Here is a 26,015-nt window from a genome sequence, read left to right on the forward strand (position 1 = left end):
GGGAATGGTATTTTCATTCTATTTGAGAATATAATTGCCTCTAGTACTACATGGGAAGAAGAAGATAGCATCAGAGAAGAATGTAAAGGCCTTACTCTAATGAAAATGACTGCCCTCCAAAATTGAAAATGGCTGACTAGTATGATGAATTATCTCCATGACTGTTCATCATGGTGACATCTGGTTCCAGAGGGGTAATAATAGTCAAGAAGAAATTTCCCGTGCAACCTGAAACTCTTTTCTCATTCCTGTATTCTCTATCGGTGGTAAGACGGGCAATATCACGATGCTGAGCTCCTGTAGCTCAGTATTTTGAATAACCTTCGCCAGCTTCACATCTCTGCAAACAACTGAATATCTCCTCGAATTTTAGTAACAATATCACCGATATATATATATATATATATATTGAAAAGTAGTGGTCCCAACATAGAGCCCTGTGGAACCCCACTAGTAATTTTCCTTTTCTCCGATAACGCCCCTCCATACAAAATCTTTGATATCTATCAGACAACCAATTGTTCAATCCACTCCAACAATTTAATATCCAAACCCATACGCTGCAGCTTAAATATCAATTTATCATGAGGTTCCAGTGTATGCATTTCACTCATCACCGACTCTTATTACTTTATCATAAAAGTTAACGAAATTACTGTGCTGATCCGTGCTGACCTTCACAGATAATATTATTTTCACTTGCCCAGTTTTGTATACGAGCTCTTTCCAATTTTTCTAAAACCTTACCAATCACAGAAGTAACACAAACTGGCCCATAATTTGATGCCTCCATTCTCCCACCACCATTATGCAGTAGTACTATCTTACCCTCCTTCCACTCCCCAGGGTCTTTTCTAGTTGCAAGACTTTCCTTAAATAGTCAAGTCAAGGGAGGGGTTAGTTATTTAGCTCACTCTCTTAAGACTCGTGGCGAAATTTCATCCAGTTCCACAGCCTTGCTGACATCCAGAATATGTATTACTGTAAACACATCCTCTTCACTTACTTCTAATCCGTCAACCCTCTCCATCCTCTCTGGCATAAGATTCGCTTTCCCCGAAATGAAACACTAATAAAGTAATCATTAAACAATTCCACAATATCATTCGCCTTGGTCATTATACCACTTCCATCTAGCAAGATCATTCATCCAGGAAGAAAAAAATACTTTGGGGTTGTCCTATGAATGTACTACTATTTTAGTTTTTTCCTTCCTCACTATGCTAGTCGCCTTTCTTGCTTGCTCTGTATTTCTCATGCAACTGTTCATCACCCTTTTTTTTAATCCACATTTTTTCTTAATCTCAGTGGTCATCCATTTTACTGCAATTTTTTCTAATTTTTCACCGCGTGGTATACACTTTGCTACTACTGTTAACAAATGGTCCTTAACTAGTTTCCATGCACCACTAACCTCTTTACTGTCTAATTCCTCCATCTATGGCACTGCACCAAGTTGATTTCTAAGACTATTAAAATCACCTGCCTTATAATTCCACATAATTCCCTTTCCTCTTTAAGACTTTTGCATGCCTGTTCACTCCCCAGATCAATACCACATGATCACCTTCACCAAGAAGAGACATATATGACATTTCAGTGACCATCAAATCCTCTGGCGCTATAATCAAATCCAAAACTCTTGATCCTCACGTTCTTCCAATGGAAATGGAAATTTGTCCATCAAGAATTCCAAAATTTGAGTTTTCTTCATAGCAAAGGCTACTGACTCTGTCCAATATATATTTCCATAATTGAAGTCACCTATAAAGCTCACCCACTTTCCACTCACCGAGCCAATTTGTCTGAACATTTCCTGTTCATTCCCCTATACATTCTTTGGCCTATTCACACCATGCTTCCTCAAAGCCATGCGCATTATATCCCTTCTGGTTCTCTATCCCTTAGAGGGGTGTATCTCATCAGCTACCATAAACAATACTCCTCCATTCCGTTTCTTCCCTCCCTATCTTTCCAGAAAATAGTATGTCCTACCTCTGTTCCTGTTGAGACTTCCTCTGTTAACCATGTTTCACTGATACCAACAATTTTAGGAGAGATTGCATCAATCAGTGTTATTAATTCATACTCTTATTCCTAATGATCCTGGCATTAGTATATAGTAAAATGAACTTCTGCTTCTCAGTCCTCTCTCTATATGCGCCAGCTAAATCATTACACTTGTCCCCATATCTATCACTGTCCGTAATCTCCGATGTACTCAAAGTTATCTCTTGAATGATCTACCCCACGAGGATCTACTTTCCTACTCTCAATCCTACTAATTTTATTTTCTCTGTCCAAACACTTCCACATGCTCTGAGAACAGCAACCTGGCCAAAAGCTTGTGTCCCTCCTTATTAAGATGCAATCCATCTTTTGCACACAACATTCTTCTATCATCAAATATACTGCAAATATCAACATATTCTAGACTTCTTTTCCTATATTATTCATATTATATTATTCATTATTACCGCTCTTCTATTTAACTCCGCATTGTCAAAGCGAGGAAGTACACTCACAACCCTACACCTCACACTTATCTGCTGTACAGTCTCTAACATGGCTCTCAAATCCTTTGCCACACGATTAATGCTTCCCCACACGTTATTAGTGAAACCCATTACTCTTATTTCCTCCACATTCTGTCGTCTCTTCATTCCTAAAGTCAATCTCTCCATCGTTCTGCCAGGAAAGCACTCCTCGAACATGTTACTCGGCACACTCTGAATCATGGAATCGCCATATACTGTATTACTCGTATAACTGTCATATAACTATCATGACTCATATAACTGTGATGACAACTCGAACTAGCGTCCTTCATGTCTCTCTCTCTCTCTCTCTTTCTCTCTCTCTCTCTCTCGTATTACTCTCGCACTTTGATTCGTCCTCCTTATCCCGCTTTCACTTTCTTTCGCACTTTCATTCCTCCTTATCAAGCTTTCCCTTATTTCTGCATTTTCACGGCATCCTCTCCTTATCTCTCTTTCTATTGTTCTTTCATTCTCTCGACTTTCTATCATTTCCACTCTCTCCCTGATTCTCTCTCCAACCAGTCTTGTTCTTGTTACATCAACTAAACTATTCTCAAGAGTTTCTATTCTTGTCCTCAATTCAGCTATCACACAATCCACTTCCTTTATGACTATATCCATTTTTCTTTCCAGGCGTCGCAATTGAGACACTGCACGGCCAGAATTAAATGGTAGGCCATTTTGCGAGGACTGTAGATCCGCAGCAAAAGTCTGAAATTCAGCACTATCAGTATTAGATGGATGGATAACTTGAGCAACACTCCACTTCAGCCTATTCGGCGGAACTGAACTGTATCGTCTCCAAATTGCGACGAACATTTGAAAGAACATTGAACATTTGAAAATGTCTGGGTCACACCACTGTTTACATACGAATGAGGAAGGGAAATTTGAATTAATGGAGAGTCAGTTGATGAAAACTGTGATCTTCCTTCTCTGTGATCAGCACTACCTCTTCATTAATATCCTGGAGTACTCCGGTTATGATCAAGTCTATGGAGTTTACCTTCACCTCTTTTTTTATACATTTACTAAACGAGTCGTGAGGATATCTTCTCTTAGGCCTTCCTCTTATACGTATTCTTAATGGTGGCAACTCTGCACCAAGTGTTTGATATAATATAGTTAGAAGGAAGCAAGGTCTGTGCACCTAAGCAATGATCACATTCCACCTCCACCCAAAAAGGAGAGCGAGTGTCAATCAGTCTAATACTGGTAAGTCCAGGCATGTTATTTGTGACGATGTGAAGTACTACAACAGGTGATATGGGAGGGTCTTCAAATGATACTAGGGCGCCTGATTAGGTAACCTGTTCTGAGTCCCGAAGAGTATAACTGATCGTGGATGGATCAGATGGCATAGAACAAGGAACTAAAGCCTATCTCCACAAGGCCCTGAGACACTATGGTGAGAATGAGCATCGAACAACCCAACAGTAAGAAGGGGTAGATGATCGATATGATACTGGAGTAAACATATGACAGTGAGGAGAATTATCGGAATATATCGAAATATTTTCTGTTCTCACCCGATATAGACACTGTCTGGCGCTGATAACTTTTGTTTATGTACTCCACTAGGAGGCAAAGCTGAAAACATAAACTTTGCTGATTTGTGAAATCTTCACTGCTTCACTGTACATGAAGTCTACAAATGTTTTCAGATCAAATGTTTCGTGACATTGAGGATGACAGTAAAATGTTTACAAGAATATTCAATAAATAAGCTCTGAAAGAAAGGACTACATGCAGATAGCACCATTTTGCGAGCCTTTAAACTCAATCCCTCACATGTTAAGGTCACATCTACTAGGATTAATCGAAAGTAACCAATGATTAGAGGCTAATGTACTGGTCTGGTAACTGTTTCATTCAAAACAAATTTTCCCCATTTCCATCTTTTAGATTACTATTAAACACCAATCTCACTACCAACTAGTCAACTTACCCAAACGAGTTGTAAGTATTCATTATCTAACACACATTTATACATCACAACTGAAGTACTTTTAACATAATCAGACAAGCACATCCAATAATGTTTTCTTAATTTTTGTCACGCCAGTAATAAATTTATTTATGCAAACAATTGATATTGATGAGTTCAACACATACGGCAACGTTGATATTTTTAGGCTCAGCAAAGCAACTCATTCAGATTGTTGAAACCAATTAAGAAATATCACTCATTTTTTTTTAAATTTTTTTAAGTACTCACATGCCTGTGTAGCTCAGTGGATGTGGCGTTTGCACACCATGGCGCCTGACCCCACGAAGGAAGACTTCTTGGCTTCGAATCTAGTCGGCGACTAGAAGAAATTTTTGTAAACTTTTTTTCGACCGGTTCCCGAGTAAGTAGATCTCTGGCATAGGCAAGCAGGTTTTTATCCCGGAAACTCGGGTTTTTCGTCCCGTAAACTCAAGAAAATCGACCGTAGAACCCACATTATTTCAGACATTAAATACGAGTGTTAGGGTTAGGAACCACGAGATGGCGGCCCTTGTTGAGCCATTTCTCTTCACTGCATGCCACTTAATTAGTGATAGCCTTGGGCCAGCTATCTCTGATTGGGTACCAGTGAAGATTGAACTGCCCACTCAGTCTCCAAAAGTTAGATAGGGCTAAACGGTCTCGCCTGCTCCCTATATACTGGAATAAAAAAAGGCGTCAGCTGGTTTTTTTTTTTTTTGAAGTACTCACATCTCAGCGCAATTCTTATAATATTCACACGTAACAAATATAAAAAAACTAACACTAATAAAACCATTACCATGATAACCTAAATTATCTGATACATAAACGTACAACAATCACCATCAGCTGAAAGTTGCTGATGCAGAATATTGTTGCTTTACAGCAGCAATATTCTGAGTAAAATTTACAACTTTTTGCAGCGCTTTCTTTCGCACACTGTCCAGGATTTCTTGGAAATAGGGAATTCCAAGTTTTGGTCCTGCACAAAATACCACTGACTGGTGTATGAATTCCCTTAATATGGGAGACCAAGAAAGAATAAAAATCAATGAAAACTTATTGAAGAGACAGAAAAAGTTGATTGTGGGATGAAAAAAAAAATCTTCGTTATGGAGATGAAGTCAAACGTACTGTATGTGAAACTCTGCAAGTAGTACAGTAAACATCTTCAACTCAGAACTGTACGAGAATTGCGCTATTTGATTTGAAAAGGTCAATTTTCGATTCTCGTAGTGACGGGAAGAATATTTATATATATATATATATACAGGGTGTTCGGGATAAATTTGACAGTTTCGTAAGGAAAAAGAAAATCTTCTTTGTATCTATTAAATTTAATGAATTGACAAAAAAACATTACAGGCAGAGTTAATTACAATACTATCAACAAGATTTACTCAAAATAACCACCATTAGCATCGATCACAGCTTCAATTCTGCTTCGGAACCTCGAACAAGCTGATGCTACAGTCTCCCTGGGAAGGGCCGCAAAAACTGTTTTAATTTTATCCATTAACTGGGCTTTTGTATTACTGGAAGTGCGATTGGTGTCTTTTTCAACTGCGCCCCATACAAAATAATCCATGGGGTTAAGGTCTGGGGAGTTTGGAGGCCAAACATTTGGACTGGTGAAGTCGTAGAAATTTTCAGACAACCATTTTTGACTTTTCCCAGAGGTGTGGCAAGGGGCCGAATCCTGCTGCCATACATACGGCCTACCATTGGCTACCCTTGTTATCCAGGGCTTGACTACAGTTAGCAACTCCACGAACAAAGCCCGAATTCCAATGCCAGGGTTCTTCAACACCTGTTCCTGCAGATTTGCGAGGAATTCTGCTGTACGAACGCAATCAGATCGTCTGCTAGGGATCTTTCTTCTTGCTACATCCTCGTAGTCACCATTGCAAGTCTCTAGTTCATGCCTGATTGTTTTTACTGTATTCAGGGAGCATTGGGCAGCAGTCGTAATATCCTTATTTTGATGGCGGGCACGAATCATCATGATACAAGTTATTCTCTTCCATGATTCAGGTGGGTTCCAGCTATCCATCCTTTCTGACATCTTGTATATGAATGAAGAAGGGTCCAAACTTTTAAATGAAGAGAAGTGTGTGTTAATACATGTAACTTACGGAAAAATATAATTAATTATAAATATGTCAAATTTATCCCGAACACCCTGTATATATATATATATATATAAATTCTATATTTTTTTCCCCTTCAATTGAAGGTGAGTTAACCAATCTCGTACGAAGGTAATAGGGTTTTTTTTCCCTAGAAATTCGGGTTTTTCATCCCGCATACAGACAAATCGACCTTCAGAACACACGCAATTTACAGACAAAAATACTACTGTTGGTGTGCAGTAGTGGTATTGGTGTAGATCATGATGGTACTAGCGGTTGGTGAATTAAGTGGTAGAGACAGTATTTGTAAAGTAGGTATCCACCCTTGATGAGTCTTTAGACTCCTTGGAGATGTCATGCATTAATAATAATAATAATAATAATAATAATAATAATAATAACTTTTAACCTAGACATCTCTTTTTAAACCTGCTACATATCAGAAATATGTAGCAGGGATCCAGAGGAGAATTTTTTTTATTGAGATGCTGCTCCTCCATACACATCTCACAGGCAGCTATCAGCCAACTATTTTGTACCTAGGCTATTAATTGCCCATCCACCCTCTCACACTGCCAAGTTCAACAACAATTTGTCATGCGGTATTTTATCGAATGCCGTTTGTTCCCATTAAAAAAAAATTAAGTCACGAAAAACCTCCCTTTCAGGAAGGCAGCACCATCGGTACAAGCAGATGATGCCCTTTGGTAAGGGAGCGCACCATTCCTATTCTCACCTATCTAATGTTGCTTTATATCTCTAAATGTAACTCTCCAACACCACAAACCATAGATTTCGATGTTCTCTTATGCAGTGCTGCTGTTTTCCCTTCTTTTTTCCTGCTTCTGTTGTCAGACCCTTGTTGAACAACCAAGTCAAAGGCATGTCAGTTCGTTTGCACATTCCTCCTTATAATACAGTGATGATATATCACCCAGTCTCAAGCCATATTAACATTAAAACTTCCAAAAATGCTCCACTTTCACGAACACTCAGTCTCTCTTTTCCGTTTAGATTGCATTCAGTGATACTCCAAATCCAACATGAAATATCGAGAAAATACTTGCTAGGTAATTCCATCTGCTGTCGTCACCCATGTGCCATTACCCGCAACTCAAGTCATTCTTCCATAATTCTGTCGAGACTTATCAGCTACTTAATGAGAGGTAAATAATAACGAGTCTAACGATTAACATTTCTGATATAAAGAGTGAAGCAAAATGCTTTTCATACTCCCTGCTATCTGATAGGGAAACAGCGAGTGGAAAAATGTATGAGCCAATTGCTCGCCCTGAGTGGGCTTGAAGATTAAACATCAGAATTGGAGTTTAAGATGGCTTTTGGTCTTTTATGTTTGAAGTAATCTGTTGCTTCGAATTTGCAGCTAGTTGAACCAATTTGTCGGGCTGTACAGATGTTTTGAAAACTATGTTGCTATAGTTTGCAGAAAAGTGTAAATAGACGGGATATCTGTGTCTCGAGGGAGTTACACATTTCTTACGAACCAAGGAGCGTTTAGGATCATTCTTAGACATTTATTTTGCACTCGTTGTAACTTGAGAATATTAGTATCAGAGGTATGGCTCCAAGCCGGAGAAGCGTAAGTATACGACGAACCATCAGTTTGTAGATAAGTAGTTTGATTCAGGTGGTTAGCTTATTGTTCCTGTTGATTAGAGAATAGAGTTGAGCAATGGCCTTTGATGCCTTTGCACAGAGAATCCTGGTATGACAGCTGAAAGTTAGCCTTCTGTCCAGTAGTACACCAAGGTATTTGACTTCTGTTTGCCACGGGATTTTTGTGTTAAACAGGAAGATGTCCTTTATATCTCCTTTAGGAAGCATCGGTCTTCTGGGGAATAGCATGGCTATGCTCTTCTGGGGATTCACTTGCAGTCTCCATTTGGCAAACCATTTTCAATATCAATAGTAGGTGTTCTTTCAGTTTTTTGATGGCTGTAGAGATCTGGCTAATATTGCTGTATCATCCGCGTAAAGGAGCCATGATAGATGACAATGGATTGTGCGGAATATAACACACGTATATGGAAAATAGAATCGGTGCTAGTAAGGATCCTTGTGGGACTCCAGTCAAGATACATTTCTGTGCTGATACCACGCCGTTGATCTTGATTTGCATATGCCTGTCAAAAAGGTATGATTTAATTAGGTGAACCATTTCTATTGATATTCCAGTTGAGATCAGTTTATGCAGTAATCTGAAATGCCAAATTTTATCAAATGTACTGGCTATGTCAAGGAAAACAGCCCCCACCCCACCCCATGCATTGATGCCAGTTGTATCCATTTGAGATATATTCGACTAGTCTATGTATCTGTTGTGTGGTACAATGGAATTGATGGAAACCCAAACTGCTCTTTAGAAAGAATGTTTAACTTGTGTGCGGAGGCTTGGAGTCTGGTAAGAATAACTTTCTCTGCAATTTTGCCCAAATTTGAGATGAGGCTTATTGGCAGATAATTTTGAGGCAGGTGTGGGTCTTTTCCAGTCTTATGGATTAGGATTATATCTGCCACCTTCTTACAGGAGGGAAAATGTTTGAAACGGAGGATGGAATTAATTATGTTGGTCAGATGTACTATAGCTATGCGAGGCAGAAGTTTTATCACCTTGGTTTGGTGATGTCATCAGGTCCAGGAGACTTTTTAATTTCTTGATATTATATATTTCTACTGATGTGGATTACAGAAGATTTTAATGAACATCTGACGCCGATGGATCTTGTAGATGTGATTGAAGTCTAGATGTTCATACGAGGATTGGTTTATATTGCTTGTCTAAGTTTTCTGCTATTACTTCGGCTTTATCTGCATCAGTGTGGATGAGGCCTAGATCTGTTTGGAGAGGGGGAAGATATTTGTTTTTGTTTTTAATCTTTCTGATTAGATTTCAAATGGAGTGATTGTTAGAAGAGATAAAAGTCAATCTTGCTTCCCAAAGTTGACTTCTATGTGCTTTAACAGCTTCTCTCACTGCAGAATTGAGTCTATTCAGGATTCGTTTGTCTTGTGGTGCGCGGGTATTGTGAAACCTTTTTCTAGCCTTATTTTTCTCCTTGATCAGGTTCATGATATCTTCTGGCAAGTGTTTGGGCCTGAGGGCAGTTTTGGAAGTAGTGACTGCTGTAAAGACTGTGTTAATTTGTTGGGTTAGGTCTTTAACAGCTGTTTCAATTTCTTCTTTGGATTTTATAAGCAGAACAGGACCAATATATTCCGGGAGTACTTTAGTCAACCTTTCCCATGATATGAATCAGTGTATGTGTGTGGGGGGGGGACAATTTCTCCTGGTTTCCCAACTGTAGCAGTATTGGATTGTGATCAGATGAAAGATCATTTAGTGTCATTAAACTGTACTGGAGTCTCACATTCTGCAGTATGACTATGTCTAAGACATCAGCCGTGCCATACGTGCTATGATGAATAGGTTCAGTGGGACCTGGGATCTGCCACAATCGCGTTGTTGGATCCTGCATAGTTAGCAACTATGTGTCGTTTTTATTGGTAGTTCGACTGTTCCAGGCGAGATGCCTGGCGTCTACGTCACCGGCAATGATGACAGGCTCTCTGATGTCCAAGATGGCGTCCAAATCCGAGGACAGTAGTGATTTTAGTGGAGGATTGAATTCTGCATAGATTTTTAGTCTACCAGCCGAACTTGTGAGAACCTCTACACCTGCAACCTCTAGATTAGTAGTAGGTGGGATATTTACAGAGTAATGACTAATGTAATTCTTGATTAAAATGGCAGTGCCGCCGCCTCTGTGGGTCAGCCTGTCAGTTCTGTACAGATGATATCCTCTGATTTTAGGGTTGTCCGGTGATCTCATATGCATTTCACTCATCAAAACTACATCCAGCTGATGTCTTTGGGTGAACTCTTGGAGCTCGAAGACTTTATTTCTGAGGCCGTTCGCGTTCCATGCGATAATCTGCAGTGAGTCTGGATTCAGTTTATTCCTGTTCATGAGTGAGCGCTGTGAGAATGGGTTGTGTATACTCTAGAAATCTTTTAGAAGAGGATGGTGTGGAGTTGGATCTGCTGAAGTCTAGTAGCATATTTGCCAGCGAATAGATGATGATAGCTGTCAGGTTTGTGTGTGGTACTAACTGATCCTCTTCATTAATTATTTGTTTAGAACGGACTACATCCGCAAATGTCCTTGGCTGTCGTTGCTGATTGTTGTTTTAAAGGCATCTGGCTGCAGCAGATGGGCTTCTGACAATTTTTACTGGTCTTTGAGAGGCTGTGTAGTTGAGGCCTCTGACGTGGATCTACTGGGGAAGGAAGAGTGTTTGTCTGTCTCCGATTTTCTATTTATTTTGATTTTGAATGAATCCCCTGTAGTTGGCTGTGTGGGGGATACTGCAGTTGGCACATTTAGCCAGGGTGATTTTCAGCTTTGTGCAGATATTCGTTGGGTGGCCATCCTAATATTTTAGACATTTAAACTCAGCCTTACACATTTTCTGGGCATGGCCAAATTTTTGACATCTGTGGCATTGACCTGTTGAAGCCCTTTTTCCTTAATGTTCTGGGCTGATTTTCAGTCCACAGATGGACGTCAGGTCATATATATGTTTGTAAGCTTGACTGATCTCAACTATTACTAGTGGCATCAGAGTCTTGTCTTTTTTGGTCATTCTGGTGAGCTTGATGGGTGGTAGGTACTGATGGTGTAGATCAATAGCCACTTCTTCTTCTGTGGATGTCTTCAGACACTCCTCTGAGCACTACCTTCAGATTTTTCTCTGAACCAAGTGAGGTGTGATACTGAATGCCTCTGACATTCGTTTCTCCTGTGAGTTTTCGGTAGTCCATCACTGTTGTGGGCTGAATCTTGATGTTGTCAGTGACATTTTTTGTGTAGTTATAAGAGATCTGTAGATTGGACATGGTAGCCCTTAGAGACATCTTTGTTTTTCGCGCAGTATAATCAGAGGTATCTTTTCTCTAGTGGAGGCAGAAGAGTCCGAAACTGGACCATCTTCTTCCACTCCATCCTCTTTTGGTGTTTCTGAGGCCGTACTTGCGCGCGCGGACCTCCGTGAATTGCGAGGGGGGTGGAGATCACCAAGTTCCGCTCATCTGCTGGAGCATTGTCGTCGTCATCCCCCGACATAGAGTATAAATTAAGCTCAAATTTTTTGAGAATCTTTTTCAGTATATTTATGGCTAGTCTTCTGTCCAGTGACTCTACCAGGGCATCAGCATCAACCCCACTAATGCCGAGAGAACGAGGCGCAAAATCACTGTATAAGATCGTCGGTCCTTGAGTCCGCGTAGATGTCCCGTAGAGCCAATCAGCGATCTACCCGCAGAGAGAATCCCGCAGCCGCAAAAGACTGCCAGCAAAACCAAGCATTCGCAAAACGCGCAAGGTAACAGCACTTTTTAGTTTTATAGTACTCTAGTAGTTGGAAGGGGATCAATCGTTCGATGCTATTGGCACACTCTCCCTCGATGAGTCTTTGGACTTCCTGGAGGTGTCTAATAATAATAATATAATTATAATTATAAAATGGGAAAAGGAGTGTCAAGAACTCACTTGGCTAGAGAGTGAAAACCTCCCTCCCTAAAATACCATAACTCCACCACTGGTCCTCATAGTGGGTGGTGGCCTACACGGCCATCAAACCTCGTGCATGTTTCATGCAGAGGAGGAGGGGGGGGGACAGTAGATTTCATCAAATTGTGTTAACTCCAGTGCAATGTGAGTTTCCCGAAAAACCTTATATAAAATTCAATCAGGTACAGCCTAAAATAACACGTCCGATTACATCAAAAGTCAATAGCGAACTCTCAATCAAACTGTCGATTCACTAATAGCGAGTCTTTATATTTAAAAATGTTTTTATAATCTTTTGGTAAAAAAAAAAAAATGCACCGAAATTTTGGCTCCCAAAAATGTCAGACAGTCGCCTCTCGCAGCCTCACTTAATTGGATTGGCTCTTTTATTCTTATTCCATGATAGATAATTGGGTTAACGAGGAGTAGAGTTGGAATAGTTTTAAGAATATAGTGCAACGTCTATTAATGTCAAGTGACTACCCTATTCTTCAATTTTAGCATTTATATGACTAATGGTAATACACTGCGTAATCTCACTCGACAAGTCATTTCTCAGTACCAGTGAGGAGAAGGAAAAAAAAAAAAAAAAACACTCTCAGATCAGATATAAAGCTATGCTTACCTTTGATAAGCAAAGCTAAGACGGCCTCGTTCGAAGAGTCAGTTTTTCGTCCCGCAAATCATTTCGAGAACAACGATGAATACAGGTAAAATTCACTTAATGGATCATTGAGTAGAGTGGAATAAGTCAGAGGAATGGCCTCTGGCGATGAATTCCAGGATCTCAGTAATAATTTCAAAGGTAGGGCTGGAAAAGCATGCACTAAAAAAAATAATTATAATAAAAATCACACCTAAGGGGTTATATGAGCTCTTCTACAACAGACCAAGTATTTTTCTTGAAATACTTTGAGAGAGGACAAATTCAGTAGTTCGATGTCTTTACTAATTAAAGGAGACTATACAAAGAAAATGATCATATCTCTCTCTCTCTCACACACACATATATGTATGTATTATTTAAGATGCTGCCCAGCTTAGTGTTTGCCGTAATAGTCAGTCCATCGGACTACAGTGAGGCGTAAAGAGGTTTTCTTCGTAGTCCCGTGAAATTTAAACTTTGTCCTTGTTGCGGAATTTCATTTTTGAAGAAAATAAAAGTGCAAGTTGATGATGTTAGTTACAAATATGTTTTGTGAAGATGCAAGTGTGTTATAATGAAGTGGTTTGTATGTGAACAGCATATTAATGAGTGCAATGTTATTAATAAAATACTAGAAAAAGTTGTAGCAGCAATATCACATCAACTTACCACTTCAGTATACTACCAACTTAAATAAAATCCAATCAGAAGGACTTAGAGCACTGTGTATTAACACAAACGTAATTAGCTGTTGGCTCAAAAAAAAAATCTGTGTTACTATCGGTGTTTACACTGTTAAGAGATATTTGTGGTACAAAGAGAGAGAGAGAGGTGGTGTCTGTTAAACCAGACTTAAATATTTCAAGTTAAAATTGCATGCTTACATATGTATATCCACACACACATATCATAATAATGTAATTACAGTAACCGAAGTCACATCCTCCCCCCCCCCCCCGCAACAGCAGCAGCCTTCCTGCTAACAGGATAATCAAGTAAGTACTTGAATATTAATTTGAGTCTTAAGTGAGGGAACACTAATTTTTTTTAAAAAAACTCCTTTTTAATAACTTTTATGAGGATATGGAGAAATAAAATAATTAAAAAAAGATGTAAATAATGAGAGTTATTAGGTCTGGAGTTCTGCATGGAATTCTATTCATGTCTATATAGAGTATCATTTATTTTAATGGTACATCACACTTTTGATTTATATTGCCAATAGTTTATTAGTTCTTGTACCCATCCAATGACCTTTTTATATTTTTAATGAATTCCAAGATCAGGTAAACTATCTCATATTTCTTGTGACCATTGCTGCTTGTTAAAAACAGTAGTCTTAAATATTATGTAAAAACCAAGTCATGGGAGAGTAATACCATAACTTGCTTTTATAATTTTGATACAAGTTCTTTGCTAGTTATGAACACCACTATCCTTCAAATATTTATTATATTATTACTGTTACGGACACCTCCATGATTTCTATAACAATACTCATAACTGGAATGGATAGTCACAGGTGGTTGTGAGTGCTTAAACTCATTCACTTCAAAGCACTCACAAACACCTGTGACTATCCATTCCAATCACTCACCACTAATGTCAGAAGAGGAATTGTCAGGTTAGGTAGATCAAAGCTTTCCATTTCTTTTTATCCTCTCAAATTCTTTCTTCATGAACACTGCACTGCTCAGGTTTTTTTTCTAAATATTCCTTCTTTTGGTTCTTCCACCTTTTCTGAAGTCTTCCTCTTGGTAGGAAGACCCTCAATTTTCATTTAATGCATTCTTGATATTCTTTCTGAATTCATTCTCATTGTATGTCCAAACCATTTCAAGCAAGAGTTCACAAGCAATTTTTCAACACTTTCTAGTCCCAAAAGATTCCTAATGTGTTCTAATGTCTTATTCTATAACTTTCCATGTTTTTGCCAGCATTGCCCTTAAAATTTTAATTTCCATTGCTTTTTTCTTCTTTTTTTCTTAGTCTCATGTCTGCTGTATGAGACAAAATGGGCAGCAAACAATTTCTGTTAATCAAAATCTTGCATATCAATTGAACCTCTACTTACACTGGCAAAAAAGTTTTGGCCCAGTGAAATCCTCCTTGATATCTCCTGATCTCAGCTTCCATCAGAGTAGTGAAAACTTCAAATATTTAGAAAGTACACTTCCCAAATATTTGAAGTTTTTGTTACTCTTCAAGACTTGTCCATTGAGTCTAATAATTCTGTTAGCTTTTACATTTTCTCCGCAATTTAAAATCATGTTCTCACTCTTCTTGTTATTAATATGTAACATAGTTCTGTGTCATACTGTTCCATTTGTCCAGTTTCTTCTGTAGCTTTTATGAATGTTCCCAAATCACATTATGTGAAAAACAGCTGTTTCTCTTTTCTGATCATTAACAGTATTCATCACCACAGTGAACAGCAATGGAGATAAGACACATCTTTGTCACAGTTCATTAAGTGTAAACCAGTCCAAGTGATCAAATTTGGTCTTCTCACGGCTCTCAGATTGAACATACATACAATATATTTTTGATCATACCTATTGTTTCTTTTTCTATGCCTGTCTTTTCTAAACTTTCCAAGACTTTTTCCCATTGAAACCAATCAAAGGCGTTTTCCAAATCAAGAAATGCCATAAATAGGCTTTTTCCAAATTTCCAGTGTTCCTCCATCATTTTTCTTTATAACAGAAATCAAATCAACAATTGATTGTACTCTTCTAAAACCAGACTGCTCTTTTCTTAGATCTTTTTTGATTTTATCTCTTATTCTTGTTGCCATTATCCTTTCATAAATCTTTGCACATTGACACAATAATGTTATTCTCCTGTGACTACACTCCTTTCTTGGCCTCCTTTATATATTGAAACAATTGAAGATGTTGTGGCCTTACAGGAAGATTTGAATAGATTGAGTGATTCGGCACGGAAATGGGGATGTGAGCTCAATGTTGCAAAATGTAAGGTTTTAAAATTTGGAAAACAAAGATGGAATGCAGAATTTATGCTTGGTGAGAAAATGCAAGGCAAATCAGAGTAGGAGAGAGAGTGAATTTAGGGAGTATGAGTGAGAGGTATGGGGGTGCTAGAAGAGGAGAGAATGGAAACAGTAGAAAAGAGGGAATGAGAGAGAGGTATGGGAATGCTAGCAGACGAGAGGATGGAAACAGTAGGAGAGACGGAATGAGAGAGAGAGATATGGAAGTGCTAGAAGAGGAAAGAATGGAAACGGTAGGAGAGATGGAATGAGAGAGAGGTATGGGAATGCTAGAAGACGAGCGGATGGAAACAGTAGTAGGAGAGACAGAATGAGAGAGGGATATGGAAGTGCTAGAAGTGGAGAAAATGGAAACAGTAGGAGAGAGGGAATGAGAGAGATGTATGGGAGTGCTAGAAGAAGAGAGAATGGAAACAGTAGAAGAGAGAGGTATGGGAATGAAAGAAGAGGAGAGAATGGAAACAATAGGGGCGAGGGAATGGTAAGAGGTATAATGTATGGCAACTCAATGATCCGTGGTGTTCAAGATAGGATGCGTGAGGCGTGTTTGCCAGGAGGAACAATAGAAAGGGTGGCTATGGCAATTAAGAGAGGTGAAAGGGTGGATGAGATGATTGTGATGGTAGGAATGAATGACTTGAGTGGTAATGTAAGTCGGGCAGCGAGAGATATGAGATTTTTGCTTGAGACTGTACAGAAGAAGACAGAGAGAGGAAAAATAGTGTGCGTGTTGCCTAGGTATGATAATGATGAGCTGAGCAGAAGAGCGGTGATATTGAATGGCATAATAGCGAGAATGTGTGACAAGAGAGGACTGGTATATGTGGATGCTTGGAGTGCGTTTGAGGAAAGAGAGGAGTTGTATGCGAGAGATCGTTTACGTTTGAATGAGGAAGGACGTAGGCGTCTCGAGAGAATGCTGTTCTGAACGAGTCAGTGTGTCCCAGGGAGGATGATAGCAGGGGTGGCCTCTTGTGGGAATGGATACTTGGGAGAAGGGAGACAATGTCAGGTAACTCTGAGCCCAGTGGAGTCTAGAAGGGATAATGCTGGGTATAGAAACAATGGCATTTATATGCTTTATACTAATGCCAGGAGTATCCGGAATAAGGGAGAGGAATTGGTGGCGCAGATAGCACCAGCCTGGCCAAAAATTATTGCGATCACTGAGACGTGGTTGACGGACGGGGATATAACAACAGGAATAGAAGTCGCTGGGTATAGCATTTTTCGTCAGGATAGGAGGGGAAAGCGTGGTGGTGGGGTGCTGCTTTGGAAGACTTTGGAAGACAGTGACACTAATGATTTTGAAAACATATGGTGTGAGGTAGACGTGGGCAAGACAGGATATTTAGTGGGGGTGTTGCTACAGATCCAGAAGCACAGAGGATGGGGACCAGGAGATGTTTAGACATCTAAGTTTGGCAAGTGCAAGAAGAATGATTGTTATGGGAGATTTTAACTTCAGTAGTATAAATTGGAGAGAGGAAGATGCATGTAGCAATAGTGGAATGGAATTTCTAGAATTCTTGAGGGACAAATGTCTTAGGCAACATGTAACAGAGGGAACAAGAGGTTCAAGAGTTTTAGATTTAGTTATAGCATCAGAAGGGTTGATAATAACTGAGATGACGTCTCTCCCACCAGTTGGAGAGAGTGACCATATGGTGTTGACTTGGAAAATGAATAGACATGCAGGAGTATCAAAGAGACGGGAACTTATGTGGAATTATAAGGCAGGTGATTATAATAGTCTTAGACGTCAACTTCGGGAAGTTTCATGGAGGGAGGAATTGGAAGGCCGGAATATCACCAGTGCGTGGGACATTGTGAAAGAATATTTGTTATCAGCAATGGTAAGTTGTATACCACGAGTGAAGAAGAGGATGCAATTTGGAGTAAAGTGGATGACAAACAATATTAAACAGGAATTGCATGCGAAAAAGAGGCTATGGAAGAGATATAAGGAGACAGGTGAAGAGATGCATGAGGAATATAAGACACAGGCCAGAAGAGTGACTAGTGTGGTAAGGAAAGCGAAACTGGAATATGAGAGGAGATTGGCTCTAAGATCCAAAGAAAATCCTAGGGAATTTTTTAGCTATGTGGCCAGTAGGAGGACAAATGACTGTGGAAGAATGATATTGTGGGATAAAAATGGGAATAGAGTGACTGATGCAGAGGACATAGTGGAATTGTTCAATGAACACTTTATTGGAGTATTTCATCCTAGAGGAGTCAGTTTTAATGCTAGAGGGATAGGACTGGTTCGAGGTCTAGAGGTACAGGAGGAGAGTGTGTTTCAGATACTGAGTACTCTGGATGTCAATAAAGCTGTGGGACTGGATGGTATTTCACCACGAGTTTTGAGAGAATGTGCTAGGGAATTGACAGTACCTTTAACGTGGCTTTTCAGTGAAAGTCTTGCTTTGGCAAAAGTGCCCAGCGAATGGAAGGAAGGTAAGATAGTGCCATTGCATAAGGGTGGTAACAGACTGGAAGTGTCTAATTATAGGCCAGTCTGTGTGTCATCAGTAGTTAAGATCTTGGAGAAAGTAGTGAGGGACCGTATACAGCATTGAGCAGATGAGGGTAATGTTATCTGTGAGAATCAACATGGATTTGTGAAAGGACGCTCTTGTTTTAGCAATATGCTAGCCTTTTATAATAAAGTTACAAGAACATTAGATGAGGGAAAGGCATATATTGCAATTTTCTTAGACTTGGCGAAGGCATTTGACAGGGTGCCACATGATAAGCTGATATTTAAGTTGCAGCACATGGGTCTGGATGTCAGATTGGTCAACTGGATTCAGGATTGGCTGTCTGATAGGTATCAGAGAGTTGTGTATGGTGGAGCAGTTTCCAGGAGGCAGAGGGTTACAAGTGGGGTCTCACAGGGCTCAGTACTAGGACCTATATTGTGTAACCTTTATATCAATGACATAGCCAGTGGATTGCAGGGGGATATTCAGTTGTTTGCGGATGATGCGAAGCTGGGAAGGATTATTAGTAATAGTGCAGATGTGGTAGCCCTGCAAGAGGATTTAAATAAGCTAGATAGATGGGCAAATGAATGGGGGTGTCAGTTTAATGTAGTAATCCACATACTTGCAATCTGTCCTCATAATCTAATCCCATAATCTTTGTAACTCTTCTTTGCACCCTTTCTACAGCTTCTTTGTTCCCTTGGAATCTGGGAGACCAAATCTGCACACAATAATCCAGGTGTCGTGACGACTCTTTTCTGTCGTGTTCTAAATCTATCTAGTTTCAAGTCACTTTTATGAATAATACAACTAATTACGAAATGATCACCGATCCAAAAGTAGGGAAATTTATATTTATACTGCGCCACCCTATTCTTAGATTAGTCTATATAAATAGTAGGATCAGTTCTAAATTAAGTTAGCAGTCATCTCATTAGGCCGAATCATCAATTATCATTTTTACTTGGGGTTCCCGCAAGATTCGAATATTTATGAACGGTGCAATAATAAGCAATTCAGGCAAACACAATATTTAGATCAACAAAATAAAACATTTAATATATGATATGGTTAACAAATACAAGAACTCTATTTTAAAATGAAACTATACAATTAACTTAACACATCTTCTTAGGTCACTGATGCTAATTCAATGTTCTAACTTTCATATACTATTCACAGTCTCAAAAACACAAATCTTCTTATCTCAAGTTAATATAACAATTTCTCATTTTATTCAGTCTTCACAAATCTATCAGCTCAATGTTTATATTCACAGCAGGCAATAAACTACGTAAGCTATATTCCAAGCAAATATATTCCCGGACCTTGAGCATCGGAGATATATTACAGTTAGTGCTAGAATAGAGAAACTTATACAACTACTCTTACCAGACAAATTCTTCAATACATCAAATTATTGAGAGAGCACTTATGAATTAACTTAATTAACATTAGCGGAACACACATAACAAATATTCTCCATAGTTTAAACTGTATTACTGTAAGTCGCACTTCACTATTCCAAACAACAGTAATTAGGTACTAATATCTTTTCCTGTTCACTTTTCTCCAAGTAATCAATATAACCTTTTCCTAGGGCAACATAGAATTTAATCGTAATCCAGATTAACTGGAACTAATCAGAATTTTCGCATTGACTGTCCAGTTTCCTTTTATCTGATTACGGCATCAACCTTTCTTCAAAACAACAGCAGATTTCGCTTATAACATTAAACTTTATGTTTCACTACTTACAGGTTCACTTCCGAACACTATAGTCATAAATTTCTGCCCTCAGGATTTTATAATCTTGGTTCCGCAAAACTCTCTGCTCCCTCGCTTAATAATAATTCCTCTCTCCCTTTCCTGTCTTATCTATGACCTTCCTTCTCTTTCTGCTTTCTCTCTATGACCTTCACTCCCACCTTACGTTCGAACGCCACGCTCTACTCCACTCGTGGTTGTTTACGCGTGCGTCTCCATGACAACAGACTAAACGTAAACATTTAGCCAATGTAATGTATGCTCTATTACTGCTACATGAGTGATTACATAACATTAAACATTTCACAAATAAGAACAATATAATATTTAAGCTATTTCTTCAACTTTTTGATTACGTATACAGTTAAATATAAAATAACACTTTACGTTACATCATATATATTTGGTTATACAAAATTCTAAACATATTATTATTTTATAAACTAATAATAGGTCAGGTTTTGAGTAAATATTTAATTAGTAATTCTTAATTAAAGAATAATAAACAATTTTATATAAGCCATGATTAATATTTAATAAGCAATGTTAAATGTGAATGAAAAATAATAAATTACATAACATAGCTTCATTCACAATTTAACACAGGTATGGTCTTATCAAAGTCTTATAAAGAGGCAAAATTACTTCCTTATCCTTATATGTCAAAGTTCACTTCAGCATCGCAATTATCCTCTGAGTTGTATTTGCAACTTTTGCTATGTGACTTTTAAACTTCAAATTCCTATCCACCAATATGCCAAGATCCCTTGCCTCCTGAGATTCTTGTAGCATAACTCCACTAATATAATATGCTGCTGGAAATTTAATCACACCAAAGTGCATAACTTTACACTTACTAACATTAAACTGAACCATTTTCGATTGCTGAAATTCCAGCCTATTCAGATCATTTTGTAAGTGCTGAATATCAGCAAATAATTGCACGTCTGATGTTAGACCCTGCTTGATGTCATTAATGCATAGATTGAACAATAATGGCCCAAGGATACACCTGAGATACACCACTTGTCACCTTAAATCTAGCAGATTTACACCCACTGCATACCACTTTTTGATATCTGTTATCCCCTGATCCAAGTCAACAGTTTATATTCCAACCCCATATTCTTCAATTTATGCAACAGCCTTTTGTGTGGTATCCTATCAGTGCCTTAGAAAAATACAACATTGTCCCAGTGTATCCATTCCCTTTATCCAACTCAGCCTTAACATTGTTATAAAATATGAGCTAATTGCTAAAACATGACCCCCCCCCCTCTAGTAAACCCATGCTGCTCCTTGCATAGTATTGCCAGCCTAGTTGGCCAAGTGGTTAGTGTATCCACTCTCCACGGGTTCGAATCCTGCTGTTGGCATGGATATTTGTGATTGTCTGTGAAAATACTAGTGGTAGATGGTGTTGGTGTAGTTGCAGTTTGTTATAGTTGGTAGATGGAGAGTAGTTGTGTTACATCCTGAATGAAGAACCTTTAAAAGGAAGCAATTCATTCAGGATTTAACAAGTCAGAAAAATCAGCTGAGAGAAAAAACTTGTACTCAAGCAGAAGAAATAAAGTACTAACTGTAAATAGAAATAGAATTACCTCCTTTTAGTAGAATTTAATACCATGTAAAGAACTTTGTGTATAAATTGGTATTATATGAATGCATCATGTATACAATGAGTGGGTAAATTAGATGTAAACAATAGTCCAAAGGTCATGGGCGGGCCTGAGGCATTGGCAATCTTGGAAAGCAATGCACATTCGTTTCCTGGAAGACGCTGCCAGAGATCTCGCGATGTGCCGAAATTCCTGCGGACGAAGAAAGTAGTGGGCGAAAAAGATTGCAAAAAAGTAAGAGGGTGCTATCACAGCTAAAAAGAGGGAAGTGAAGGGAGAATAAAAAGGATTTGCACCCCTTTCTCGAGGCTTTTTTTCCTCCTATCTTGCTGGATGATCATTTGACTTCTCCCATGGATCAGAAGTTCCTGATGGTGTTTCTTAACGATAGTACGATATTGGACGGTGTGCTTTTCTCTTCGATGTCTGAATTTCTGTCAGTACTAAAGCGTGAGATGTCAACATATGCTGTCTTCGCTGAAAGTTCCGACAGATTAATAACGCAGACGTATCCTGTAGAAACGAGGATGGCCCGAAACAGATCGAGAATAGACTTGGGGAAAACGCCAGGTGCAGAGCATAGCTTAATCTGATGACCATAATGACCCCCCCCCATGTGGACACAGGCTTATGGAAGTATCGAGAGGTAATTCAAACAAAGAAGGACAGTTCAGACGGACCTGGAGATCCTGCCCCAAGAAATGGTAAAGTACAGATTTTGTTGTATAATTACACAGTCAGTAAAAGGGAAATATCATTGTAGTGTAATAATCGAGTATGGACAGTATTTAAGAACTTTAAGTAATTATTTAGCAGTGTCCATAAGACAAATTGTCTGGAATGATTATAGACGATTGTAACTAGTTTAATGTTCAAGTCTAACATAGTAGGTAGAATATTGATTAGAAGTGCATAATGTGTATATTATGTGTGTTTTAATCTCTAACTTAAAGGAAGGATTTATTGTTCATGCATTAGAGTATTAATCAGTTTGATACAGTTTGATTTAGCATGTCATTGAACTAATTGAAAGTGAGATTGGTCTAAGTGTATATGTCTTTAGATTCCAATAAATTATGTTTTTTCTTCTATACCTGAGTTTTGCCTGTGATATGAACCAAACCTACCACTCATTAATCTGAACCATAGCAGGGGGGGGGGAATTGAAAGAAAGGTATAACATGTTGTTATAGAGGTTACGACTGCAAACCAGAATTTACTTAGCCACAGTAAAGTGTTTCATTTATGAGTTTAAGCACTAAATTTATTCACCTATGTGCACCAAAATTTGGAAAAGTCTCCCTGAATAAGAGTCCCCCCCCCCCTCTATTCTAAGATGTTGGCTGGTGCAGCTTTAAAAAAATAAATTTGTCAATATCTGAAGAGAAGACAGCCCCAGAAAGAAATTAGAGGATTCATTTCTTTTAGCAAGGAATAACCTTTATCAGTCGGGGTAAGCACATGAGTAAAATTAGGAATCGGCTAGAAATATAGAATTTGCTTTCCTTATAGAATGAACACGTAAGAAGCGATACAGATATTAGAGTCAGGGAAATTTTGTAAGTCTTGTAGTTATTGTAGAGGGGTAAATTCATAAAGGAAGTGAATTATTATAGGAAAAGTAAATATTTAACAGTTGTCCTTCCTTGATGAGTCTTTGGACTCCATGGAGGTGTCTCGTAATAATAATATGATAATAGTACAGCTTGCTTATCAACCCATTTCTGTATGCAAGTTCTTACCAACACTTCTCTAAAATCTTCACCCACACCAGATGTACTGATAGGTTGGTAATTAGATGCATCAGTTTTTGCACTATCCTTGTACAATGAACTATCATACATTATGAAGGAATCATGCTAACCATTATTCACATAATAAAAGCCAGACTGTTTTTTTTTTTTTTTTTTTTTTTTTTTTTTTTTTTTTTTTTTTTTTTGTTATAGGAAATTGGTTTTGGAGTGCTGGTTGTTGAGATGGTGATGAAGGAATTGAGCTATGTGGACAAATAGAGAACATTCAGTCAATATGTCTTAACCCAGTAAAAAGTTTAAGCGTAACTGTGTAAAGAGAAGGTTTTTTTTTTTTTTTTTTTTTTTTTTTTTTTTTTTTTTTTTTGTCCCCAGATTGCTTTATACCCAAATTAATTAAAGGGAGACAAGGAGCTATGGCAGTCCTTACTTTGAATATTTTGTTCTTCCAAATGAAATAACCACCTTTTATGGTAAAATGTAGAGATATGTTTTTTTGAGGGTGGGAGAATATTTTATGAGTGATATGTTGTCAGTAATGGGGATATCAAGTGATAGAGAAAGAAAAGTAATGTGAAAAACTGACCATGATATTTGAATTGTTTAGAATTGAAGTATGCATTTGAAGACATGAAAATGTTGATTTTTTATTTATGAAAAAGTATGACTACAAAGAGTTTAAACCAAATAATCCTCTCTAGCCTATAGTAGGTAGGTGCTACCAGTTCTCCATCCCTCCTTCAGATTAGCCAAACAGGTTACCCAGAGTGCTAACATCTTTCCTCTCACTGACTATAACTTTTTGTGCATAAAAAAATTTAAGTCTTGAATTTTCATTGGCAGAGTCCAATTTTTGTTTTCAAATTCAAGTATTGAATTGCAAACCGAAATATGAAATTTAATTTTAAACTGATTAGTCAGTTTTCACATCACTTATCTCTCCTCCCCTTCCTCACAAGTATCCTCTTTATTGACACCAAATCACAAAATAATAATAAATTCCTCAAAGGATCCAAGCTTGTTACTCAGAAGATCAAAATACATAAACAGAGGACACTGCTATGGGTGAGTACTCCCATCTCTCTCTCTGCCAATTTTTATATATATGCAGAATTAAAAAAAAAAAAAAAAAAAAAAAAAAAAAAAAAAAAAAAAAACTCGATACCACTGTTCTTAAGCTATCCGGTTAAGATAAATTGATGATGTAAATTATGGATTTTATCCTTTATCCAAGCATAAGCAAACAAAGTCTTTGCGCAAAGTCACTTCACAACTGGGCTACTTGTGTATAGAGGCTAATGACTTCACATCAGTTGCTTTGGTATTGCATAATATAATGCACATATCCTTATGGACATGATAATGCTATGTATTATGGTTTTGACCTTTAAGTGTTTTTTTTTTTTTTTTTTTTGACTGGTTTGACCTTTATTGAGGTATGTTTAAGTGCGGGAATACCTCTCCAAAAACTCATGCAATCCCTCAGATCACCCAACAGTGACCTGAAGGATCATTTAACTCAGCAGTAGTTCCACTCAGTGACAGGCTCACCCCACCACTGAGCAGAGCTGCTCATATCTCAAGAAAGCAACCACTTTAGCACAAAAGCACATCAGCGGGAGCCAGACCCAGAAGTGATACCAAGGTTGAAGTAATGCAGAAGTCATGTTTCCATATACAAATATTTGAAAGATGTCGCACCTTACACTGGACTACTTGTTGGTTATGCTTGTTGGTTTGGAAATATGACCTCTGCATTACTTCAACCTTGGTATCACTTCTCTTCTGGCTCCCACTGATGAGACCTAAATTAAGGTTGAAACCTGTGTGGGTAGTGGCCCTCCCTATAATGCATAGTATTATACACGTCTGTAAGGATATGCATATTGCATTATGGGATACTAAGGCAATTGATGTGAAGTCATTAGCCTCTATATACAAGTAGCCCAGTCGTGAAGTGACTTCACGCGCAAACTTTGTTTGCTTACACCTGGATAAAGGATGAAACCAAGAATATAGTTTCTTGACATCCTTAATTTATAGTATAACCAAGGGAAAAAAAACTTTAAAAAAAAAATTGATGATATATTCTCTGTTTTGCTGTATGACCATAACATGATAGACATGTTCTTCCTTCATCTCAACAGCCAACATCCCAAAATCCAATTTATTATAGTAAAAAATTAGTCTGACCTTTCTTTCACAGTATGCAGGAAACATGCATGTAGACACGTTACCATCACCTCCCCACTCATAATATTCTGAAAACACCAGTAAACAGCTATCAATCTATATTCTAACCAGACATCTCACACATTCAATAGAATCAACAAAATACTTAATCCTTTTCCTTCTTCACACAATCCTCACAACATACAGATTATGCTAATGGTATGAATATATCCTATATCTGGAACACTTCAGAAAGCATAGCCAGAACTTTAAAGAAATCTTTAAATCCCATATTTTAAATGGGATTTAAACCTTTGTTG

General features: G+C 38.1%; 1 protein-coding gene across 4 annotated transcripts in view; it reads left to right on the plus strand.

The window, feature by feature from the left end:
- The first annotated feature begins 12,680 nt into the window (after positions 1–12,680).
- spict (magnesium transporter spict) overlaps positions 12,681–26,015 on the plus strand; it is a 326,495-nt gene continuing 313,160 nt past the window's right edge. For 2 of the 4 annotated variants that reach the window (XM_090395988.1, XM_090395986.1), the window contains exon 1: positions 12,681–13,876. The gene's annotated coding sequence lies outside the window, so the exon portion shown is untranslated. The remainder of the gene's footprint in view (positions 13,877–26,015) is intronic. The other 2 variants (XM_090395989.1, XM_090395987.1) reach the window with 2 other exon arrangements.

This window comes from Typopeltis vanoorti, chromosome 7, assembly GCF_054136105.1.
Source record: "Typopeltis vanoorti isolate ZY-2024b chromosome 7, IOZ_Tvanoo_1.0, whole genome shotgun sequence".
NCBI classification, from domain to species: Eukaryota; Metazoa; Arthropoda; class Arachnida; order Uropygi; family Thelyphonidae; genus Typopeltis; species Typopeltis vanoorti.